Genomic DNA, 11,018 nt, shown 5'->3' with positions numbered 1-11,018 from the left:
TGGGGCCTGTCTGTGACATTCTGCAAAAAAAAGGGAGCAGGCTAGAAGAGGAAGGGTTAAAGAAAGTCAGAAAGCTAGGGTAGAAGAAAACAAAACAGGAAACGAGACAATTGCACCTATGCCTGCGATCAGTATTCACAATTTATTCAAACAACATAGCTCCCCGCTCACCCCCCCACCAGCAAAGACCCTCCCTCCCCCAGCGCTTAAGCACCAAGGGTTGAGAGCCCCCACCGGCGGGGCACAGAGGAGAGAAATACACAAAAAAAAATACAAGAAAGTAATTCCCAAAATGCTTGAAACCAAAATCGCTTCACAGAACTCCCCCTCTGCCACAGAGCATCAGCCTTGCCCCAGACATGCCAGGGAACGAAGGCCTGTCTCCATGACAGTGGCCGTAAACAAAGAAGGAATCTCCTCCAGCTATGGACACTGCAGCCTGGCCCCGGACAAGCCAGGGAAATGCAGGCCCAGCAGGCCCAGACCACAGCAACCACAACCAGCCCTAGACAGACCAAATGCAGCAAACTACACTTGATCTTAGCCAAAAGGCTGAGAAGCGATAACCCAAATGGGTGCCAGAATTCTCACCTCACTGGCCGGTCTTCCTGGCTGACTCGGGCTGGGGTCGTACTTTCCTTGACCGTTCACGGGCCTTTCCCTCTTTTCCCCATCTCTTGGCAAGAGCTCAGCGAGTGCCAAAAGGAAAAAGAGGCCCTGGCGTGGGGGGGGGGGGCGGTGGCGGGGTCTTCCGGCTCCAAGAATTCTCAGCAGTCGCCTCATTATGCTTCCATTAGCATACCCACGTTGCCCAGTTTCTAGTTTTTGCATGTCCCCCTCCCCCCCTCTCTCTCTCTTTCTCTCTTTCTTCCTTCCTGTCTTACCCTTCCTATCTCGCTCCTCCTCACTTGCTGAAAACACGGTCGATCAAGAAAGGGCTAAAACGAAATAAATAATTAAATAAATAAATATATAAATAAATCAACAAGACACGGCTGCCACAAAGTGGCCAGGTTGGTTTTATTTACACCCATTAGCACCACGCTACTTTTGCTTTTTCATCTTTTTTTTTCAACAGCATGTTTTTCCCCGGGTGGGGAAGTGCACCATTCCTGGAGGTACTGCAATACCAGGTTGATGCGTGGAGTGGACAGAGCAAGCTCCTATTCCATCTCCCTGTTCCAAAAATCAATTTAATATATGGTCCCCAGATAGAGGACGTATCCGATATTAAACTGATAAGAACAGATTTTTGATTTTCAAAACCAATCTTTATTGATGTTGAATATACATAAGATTTACAATATATATACAGAAATACTATCTTTGACATGCTTTCTTGACATCAAACTGTTTTTAGTCAATCAGTTTATACAATATAATACTTTATGTAATCCAATCTCTCCATTTGGCGAGTTTCCAAAGCTCAAGTGCCTGTTCTCTCCCTAGCCGTTTACAATCTAGAAAAAAATAAGTGCGGATTTTATCGAGACATAAGATTCTACAATCTGAAACCGATAAGTCTTTGTGAGAAAAAAGTAAGAGATTGCGTGCAATCCAAAGTTTCTTTAGCACAGTTCAAAAGTCTCCAGGCAGTACATTTTTTGTGAAGTAGACAGTACAGGAAAAAAAACATACAGAACCATATCATAATTTAAGACAGTAAGTTGTGCGATGCCTTTGATGATTTGTAGAAGTGAGGACCAAAAGTTCAGTGCAAAGGGACAGTTCCACAGGAGGTGCACTGCAGTCTCATGTTGTGAACAATTGTTCCGAGGACATCTTGGTGATGGAGCCAAACGTCTTTGATGCTGAAAAGATCTGACCGGTAGGCATTTGTGTACAGCCATCCATGCTAAGTCTTTTTGAGAGTTCAGAAGTCCTTTGTGGCCAATCATGGTCCATACTTGTGACTGATTGTTGGAAAAGCAGCCCAAAACTAAATGTTCTGCTCGTACTTTGAGTTCCTGTTTGATGACGCAATAAGTACGATTTTGTCCGTCTGGCAAAATGTCTCTTATTCCGGGTAGCTGTAACAATTTTCCCAGAGATGTATAATACGGTGGGGGATTTAAAACATGTGGGACATTGTTGCTCATTTCACATAATTTGTAGCGATGCAAGAAAAATGACATGTAATAACGAGTAAAACATGTGCCGATATGTTGACCTGCATTCATACTTTTTAAAGTGCAACATAGTAATTGAGATGCAAAAACAATGAATAGATTGGGCATGCCTTTCCCTCCATTAGATAGTTGAGAAGACTTTTTGGCACTCCACTTTTTACATCCTAGATCCCCAAAATAATGTAAATAGGATCTTTTGACAATGCACCAACATAGGTGTTGTTGGAGGATAAATCATCGCTATGAACAACATCATGGGTTATAAAACAGTCTTAATCACAAGAATTTTCCCTTCAAAAGACAGCTTTCTGAGCTTCCACAGGGATATTTTAGCATTCACTTTCTGTACACATTTCTCCCAATTAATTTTGCCAGGCGTAGTGTCAGAAAACCACACTCCTAAAATGTTAACTGGTTCACTAGTGACAGGAAAAGGGAGCTGTGCAAGAGTGTCCCATGGTCCCACCATAAAGCAAACACTTTTCTCCAAATTGAGATGCAGGCGAGACACGGTATGAAAAGACACCATTTGTGCCCAAACAGTTCGGACAGAAGCAACATCAGAACAAAGTAGTGTGACATCATCCATATAAGCGATACATTTTGACTTAATTCCCCCACCCCCTGCCACAAAGGTACCATGTATATTGGGGTGGTATCGTAAATGTTGTAATAACGGTTCTATCGCACAGATAAACATAACAGGAGACATTGGGCAACCTTGTCCGACTCCTGCATGCACTGATATTGGAGATGTCCGGAAACCATTGATGTTTACATAGCTCACAGCACTGGTATATAACAATTTTATCATATTTACAAAAGCAGGCGGAAAACAAAAATACTATAATATGGAAAACCAAATTCTCATGGGACACTGAGTCATAGGCTTCGTGAAAATCAAGGGATAAGATGCCCAGAGGAGAGTCTCTATTCTGGTTATACCAGATCAGATCTCGTATGATTGCCAAACTGTCCCAGATTTGTCGTCCAGGGACGGCGCAGGTTTGATCTGGGTGTATAATATGCTGTATGACCCTTGACATGCGTTTGGCCAGTACTTTTGTTAGCAATTTATAATCTACGATCAGTAACGTGATGGGGCGCCAGTTTTGTAAATCTTGTGGCTCACCTTTTTTGAAGATAAGCGTGACAATGCCTTCCGTGAAAGCCTGAGGAATGGTATGAGCAGTGAAACCTTCCTGTAGTACCTCGATGAAGTCAACACAGATTTCTTTCCAGAAGAGTTGATAAAATTCCCAGGGTATCCCATCTTTGCCTGGTGCCGATCCTGTGGCCGCGTTCTGTAAAGCGAGTAAAAACTCCTCTCCTGTCCAAGGTTCTGCAAGATATGACTGTTGGTCTGGGTTTAAGGTTGGAAGATCAGAGAATCCCAACAAAGCAGTCATTTTGGAAGTATCAACACAGGGAGGAGCATACATTTTCTTATAGAAATTTGTTACAACAGTTTTATATGCGTTTGTGCCCTGAACAAGAACTCTGTTGAAATCCCGCAATTCGGTAATGATTTTATGCAAAGATTGTACCTTCTTAAAGAAGTATGACGTACATTTCTCATTTTCCTCAATGTTTGATCCTGGAATGAAAGATAGTTTCTCTTCCTTTTTGCTCCAGCCAACGCATGAGTTCTTGTCGTGCCTGCTTGAGCCTGGTAGAAACATCAATGCCAGTGTCCGCCAGTGCTGTGAGGTGTGTTAGTCTGTTCTGTAAGGCTTCAAATTGGGCCCACTGTTGTCGAGCGCGCTGCTGGCTTTGTTGAATAAAAAACAGTTTAGTACATTGTTTAACATGTAACCACCACTCAAAAAGTGTAGCAAACTTTTTTTTTTTTTTTACTACGTAGTGTCTGGTAAAGGGCTCTATAATGTCGTTGTACAAGGTCATCGGTTAACAGTGAGGTGTTCAGTCTCCATACACCTGGTCTTCGTCCTGAATGTGGGTTAATGTTTATAAAAATACAGACAGCGGAATGGTCAGTGAAGGGGGCAGTGAGTATACGAGCAGAATGGGTGAGAAGTGGTTTTGAGAGAAAAATAAAATCAATACGAGAGAGGCCTGTGCCTTTGTCAGAGTGCCAAGTAAAGCCAGAGCTACGTGGATGAAGTTCTCTATATGCATCTTTAAAATTTATGTCTGCCAATAAAGAAGACAATTTTTTTGAAGTAACATCAACCTTGTAGCAAGTCTGGGTACCTTGGCGATCTTGAGCGTGCAAAATACAATTAAAGTCTCCTAGTAAAATAAGCGCCGTTGACCCTGTTAAAAAAGGTTTGATAAGGTCAAATAATGCACCTCGGTCTGTTTTGTCTACAGGGGCATATATATTACAGATTTTTAAAGGAACATCGTTCATAGTGGTATGCACTAGCAGAGCTCTTCCTGGACATAGAACTTTTTCTTGGGTAACACACCATTGCTTATTTTGAAACAGAATAACTACCCTGGCATTCCTATTCCCCCCACCTGACCACACAGAGAGACCACAAGACCACAAAGCCTGCAGTCCTGAGGTGTCCCATCGAAACTGTAGCCCTCATTCCTGGAGGCAAATTATATCTGCTTGTAATCTTTCACAGTACTGTAAAATTGCTGCTCTATGAGATGGATGTGTCATCCCTCGGACATTAAGGGCCATATTTATACTCCGGTTGCGCCGAATGTGCGTCAAAAATTTTGACGCACATTCAGCGCAAACGATGCCCCATATTTATACCCTGACGCCCGATGCGGCGCACAAGGGGAATGGCGCTATGTGCGTGAGTTTTTGGAAGCGGCACCCCGCCCTGCGTTAATGACATGCAGGGTAGGCGTTCCCGTCCAAAAACCCACGCATACAGCGGTGCGTCGTATTTATGCTTCCGGGCAAAAATGACTCCTGGGCCGTAGGCGGCGCAAAAAAATGACGCAAAGCACGAATAGCGTGAAATTTTAACGCCTGGGTCAGGGCAGGCGTTAAAATGGGGCAAACACACCTGTACTTAAGCAGAACACACAGAACAAACAACAGAGCAGCAGAGCAGCAACAGGGAGCTATGGAGGTGCTTTTTCTTCAACGTGCACGTTGACGCAGAGCCCTGCAGCAACAACAGCAGCTACAACAACAACAGCAGGGACCCCAAAGACAGCGCAGAAGGCAGGACAGGATATTCCGCCCAAGAACAACCCTGCATGGCCTCAGGGAACGGGACATCATCCAGAGGTACCGGTTGAACTGGCAGGCCATTCAGCAGCTGCTGGCAAATATCGAACAACAGTTGGCCCCCACTTTAGTGACACCCCGCACTATCCCAACTGAAACAAAGCTGCTTGCCGTACTACACCTGCTGGCAAGTGGCTCTTCAGACAACTGGTGCCCTGGTTGGTGGAATATCCCAACCATCATTCTCTGCATTCCTGCCTAAAGTCCTGGATGCCATCATTCGCCTGACACCCCGCCACATCTGCTTCCCTAACACACTGCAGAAGCAGCAGGAAATTAAACAGGGGTTCTACGCCATCAGTGGCTTCCCGCACGTCCTTGGTGCAATCGACTGCACACACGTACGCCTTGTGCCACCTGCTGATTCAGAACACCTCTACCGCAACAGGAAGCACACACATTCAATCAACGTCCAGGCCATAGTCGATCACCAAGGACTGATCACCAACATCGTGGCCAAATATCCTGGGAGTGTACATGACGCATTCATCTTCCGTCACTCCACCATCAACCAACACTTCCAGGATGGACGCTATGGCAATGGACTACTTGTTGGTAAGGACAAAAAACAAACCCATACACACACCGCACACAAACCCTCTAGGACAAACAACACATACACCACAATAGCAACACCTAGCCAGGAACACACTGAGGTACTCACATCACTAGCCATGTGTCAGAAGTCAACATTTAACCTGTCACACATTGGAATTTAATCCACAGCCTAATGTGAAGACATCAATGAGTGTGGTTGGCCAAATGTCACTTTACAGATTGGAAGTCTCAAAATAACCTGTACACTAATACAATGCATAAGTCAAAAGGTATGGGATGGCCTGGGCTCATACACATGAAGGTGTCAAATACACTTTCACGTTTTAACTCGGCATGGAACTAACATCACACCCCCAGTGAGGACACACAGACAACTGTATCACTAGTCACAATGCTAGGGAGGGAACACTCTACTGCAACAACAAAAACAGTCCTTCTGACAAACGGTTAGCCAACAAACACTTGCTCAGCCAAGGGAAAATATATCAAAGCAAACTTTTCAACAACAACCATAGGTTGGAACATTAGTACACAAAAGAGTCACAGACAACACAAGACAACTACAGCCATCAAAGATCCGTACAACACTGCCTCCTACATCTAATTCAATCCATTCTCTTTCTCTTTCAGCTGATCAGGGGTATGGCATCCAGCCTTGGGTGATGACACCATTCGGGAACCCAATCACTGCTGCAGAGCGGGCATACAATGATGCCCACAAGAGGACCCTCAGCATTGTGGAGAGGACCTTTGGGATCCTAAAGTCTAGGTTCCGCTGCCTTGACATCACTGGCGGGAGCCTACTCTATTCCCCAGAGATGGTGTGCAAAATCATCCTCACTTGTGCCATATTGCACAATATATGTGTCCAGAGGAACATTCCCCTCCTTGAACTGGACCCAGGCATGCCTGAGGATGACGAAGAGGAGTATGCTGGGCCGCAACAGGAGGGGGGACAACCCAACACGGCAGCAGGACAGCGTAGGCGCCAGCAGCTTGTAAATAATTTTTTTGCTTAATGTATAATAATCACCTGTATTACACTATTGTAAATAAACACAGATATCAAACACCACATCATGCTTTGGTCCATGCATTACTGAGCACCTTTACTTATAAAATGCTGACGAAGAATGTGGTGGTCTTGACCAACAATGCCATAACAATCATCACAACAAAAAATAAAATTTCAATTGTATGCACAGAGGGTAGGATGTGACATGATACATTGCCATACACAGAGGCCCACATGAGTACAAATGTGGCAAATCCACATGCTACATCAAAACACCTGAGACAGTCTTGCACCCAGACAAAAAAAGTAGATCATGTGAAAGTCACATCACATGTGGTCAGAGACAGGGTGGGACCATCCATGTGTACGTCACCATGTCATCAATGGCTTCTCTCCAGTGGGTGATATGAGCAAAACACAATTGGGACAACATTAGCTGCCACTAACTCAGGAGGAGACCTGGATGTCACAGTGACAACATACACCCAGACAGGTGATAGTGGATCCACATACCAACACACATGTACACATGTCATACAATCAACCAAATTATTGAAAGTAGACCATCACAGTCGGGTCCCAGTTTGAACCTAGCAGGAAGAATGTGACATGCCACTTAACCAGTTAATGCAGAAAGGGACACAGACACCCACTAAAGAATATTCCCCAGAACATCAGGAACGCTCAGAGTCTTCCAAACATAGTCATTGGGAAATGGTAGGCATGTCAGCTCAAAATCATCATTACTGCAAACTTCTAATGGGCTAATGAGATGAATGAATGGTCAACAGTCATACATACCATATGGCCTTACATTAGCCTGCTGCTGCAGGTTTCCCATAAAATATTAAGCCAAGCCATGGATACTGTAACTAATCAGGATGGTCAAATCCTAGGGTGCTGGGGGCCTAAGTCCACTTCTATGGTCCCACAAACATACACAAATCCTGTACTTGTGAGCCAAACACATGCATAAGGTACATGTGTGGCCTACATGTCAAGAGTAGAACACAAAGCACAAACACAAAATGAGGCTAGGACATGGTTAGCCCCATAATAACTGTATGTGACCATTGCACTCCCTGTTAGGACTCCAGATAAAAGCATCACCATCATAAGTGTGGACCAAATTTGGAGAAGGAATACATCATGGTATCCCATCCATCATTTCCAAACAGCCATCAGCAATTGCCACAAATATGTTGACAAATATGGAAAAGACATTATGTAACGTATCCACACCATTACTGTGTGAATGCCTGCCATACATACAACAATGGACATGTGGCATATCCAAACACAAATGTGTATCACATTGCCCCGTTTGACCCTGACAAATCACCTTCCCCAAGTTAAAAACATGAAGACGTAACAAAAAGATTTGATCATAATTCTACGCATACAGCATGGGTGTCATATTTTGGTCACGTACATGAGTGCACAGAATGCAGAGTCAAATCTGAATGTATACAAAAATTTCACAGATTTAGACAGCAAAATATAAGTTACATCATATTTCAGATTTGACTCAGCAGCATGTGCATTCCTGTACGTTTCAAAAATATGACGCCCATCATGTATGCGTCGGAAAAAATGACGCAACATGCACATATTTTTGGACATCTCGTACAGTAAATAAATATTAATATTCATATCATATTTTTACACTCAGCAGCATGTGCAATATTATGCGTCATAAAAAATGACGCGAAATTATGTATGCGTGAAAATACGACGCAAACCGGGATTAAAAAACGGTGGCCATTTTATGCAGGAAGTGATGTAATAGGATATCCTGTTTGCCAAATCTGTATTGGAAGTTGACTTTCACTTTCACTTTGCAGTCTCAGATTTTTCTAGACTGTGTGGTTCAGTGAAGTGTTGTCCTGTGAATTACTGCTTTGTTGTCCTGTGTAGCTTGTCTTTTGTACTTTGTTCAGTCTAATATTGTTGTGTATCATTGTCTCAGTCTGTTAAGTCTAGTTTTGTCCATTCCTGTATTTGTTTGTATTGTCTGTGGGAGTCTGTTGTGGGTAGGGTAGTTATTGGGGTTAGTTGGGCTATTTTCTCCTTTTCTTAACTTCACACCTCTACCTTTCCCCATTTCCTACTTTATTTTTTCTGTTAGTCATCAGTCATAATGTCAGGGAGGCCTCGCCTGTCCAGGATGGGCGAAGATGAATTGGGGGGGATTTATCTGGCTAGTGTGCCATTTCCTCCCGCTGATGCTGGAGGCTGGGGGCCGTGTGATACAGGGGTATCACACGGAGGCCCGGAAAATTCGCTGGGAGAAGGTGCGCCATCACATGGTCCGGGTCCATGGGAGCATGCGGAATGTCCATCAGTTGAAACACCGCTGGGCCGATCTGATCACGAGGGAACAGGACCTGCTGGACCACCTGGGAGTCAGGATTGGTGGCCATGTTGGTGAGTAGCAATCAATTACATGGACATGATAGTAATCTGTGTGTGAACATGTGATGAATGTTACCCAATCTGCTAGATAAGGAGCTGCCTATGTGTAATGCTAGGGAAACCTAGGCCCTTGTCAATATATATTGATATCCCCAAATTGGCTACACTTTTTCTCCCTCAAACAGCAGAAACTTAATACATATATCTGTATTTGGCAGGTGTGGCCCATCTCTGCGTGATGCAATGATGCAAATGCTGCCTTACTAATGTTTACATATGTGCCCTAATGTGTACGTGTTGCACAATGTGTATGAAGACCTATGCTAGCAGTCAGATGGCTCAGTTGTTCTACACATACCAGATGGCTGTAGCTGTATGTAATGTAGTGTAGCATTTGTGTCAGACAAGCAACACGTTAATGGCTCTATTTGTACTCTACATGTCATAATAGGCAATGAATAAGTCATGTCGAAACAACATACCTACATATGTAGACCCCATCGCTCGAAATCTGATTTGAATCCCATGATGATGATGATATACATGTGTGTTTTATACACGTCACATGAAGTCAGATATGTTTTCCACAGATATGTCACATGTGTGTGTGGTTGCTGTGTGTTGAACATGTCCACATAGGCTGTTTGACTGTGAGTGGTCATGCAGTCCTCATGGAACAAGTGTCTGGATGTCTCTCTGGAATGCACATGCTGAGATGTTTGGATAACAATATTGTCGGGGCATAATTATTGTGAGTAAACTTGGACGACACCTGACTGTCCTGGCCACTGCATGTGTGTAGTAGGGTGTGTAACTGTAGCAGGAGAATCATCCAATGTTAATGTTGAATACAAACTCATCCATGCAGTATGAGCATGTGTGAAAGTGTATCATTACCATGTCATATTCTCACAGTGTCATTGTAACAGAATTATTTTGTCAGTCCACCCAGTCTGAGTACATTCTTCCTGTCATGCTTTACAGGTGGACCAGAGCCTTACACCGTGGGAGAGGTGGCACACTTCGACGACCCCGATACCTACAGTGAGTGTTGCCTGAGTGCTATTTGATATATTTATTTGCCAATGACGCAAAATGGACTACTGTGTGTTCAAGAGAAATCATGATGTGATGCGCTGGCCGTTCATTGCCATTGTCGTGTTAGTGTGATATCAAATTGGACTTATGTTTCTGTTAAGCAACACCTAGCCATCTCTGAGATTGAGGGGCTGTAGGACATTACAGTTGGGCCGCAATGGGGAATGGGATGAGTTACTTAGAATACACTGGTCAAAGTAAGACTTGGTCGGGGACTTGACATGAACTGAGTCTGCATATCAGACTGACATTCTCCCATATAGCTTAGGCACATGGCTGTGATGAAAAGTGCATCTTCCTAGTTGAGGATGGACTGTGCACACTGTAGGTTGGATCTTCCGGGGGCATGTACTTACACAAGCTGAACTAGGAGTGTGTGTGACTTGAGTGCAATGGCCTATGTGTTCTGTTGAATCATGAGAATGGGTGTTCCACCTCCTCTGTGTGTGTAGTAAAACATGCCTCACTGATAGTATGTCATGTTGGCAAAAGTCATATCATTGTGACATGTGTGGTCCATGGATGTCACAATGTTTGCCTAAGTCCAACGTGTTGCTAGCCATTCATAGGTCTTGTGTGTGAA

General features: G+C 44.0%; 1 pseudogene; it reads right to left on the bottom strand.

Annotated features, from left to right (window-relative positions):
- Positions 1–1,096: 1,096 nt before the first annotated feature.
- On the bottom strand, positions 1,097–1,270 carry LOC138297593 (U2 spliceosomal RNA; annotated as a pseudogene).
- Between the last annotated feature and the right edge of the window lie 9,748 nt (positions 1,271–11,018).

The sequence above is a fragment of the Pleurodeles waltl genome, chromosome 5 (genome assembly GCF_031143425.1).
Source record: "Pleurodeles waltl isolate 20211129_DDA chromosome 5, aPleWal1.hap1.20221129, whole genome shotgun sequence".
Lineage (NCBI taxonomy): Eukaryota > Metazoa > Chordata > Amphibia > Caudata > Salamandridae > Pleurodeles > Pleurodeles waltl.
The sequence above is the reverse complement of the archived record's forward strand: the minus strand, read 5'-3'. Positions and strand labels throughout refer to the sequence as shown.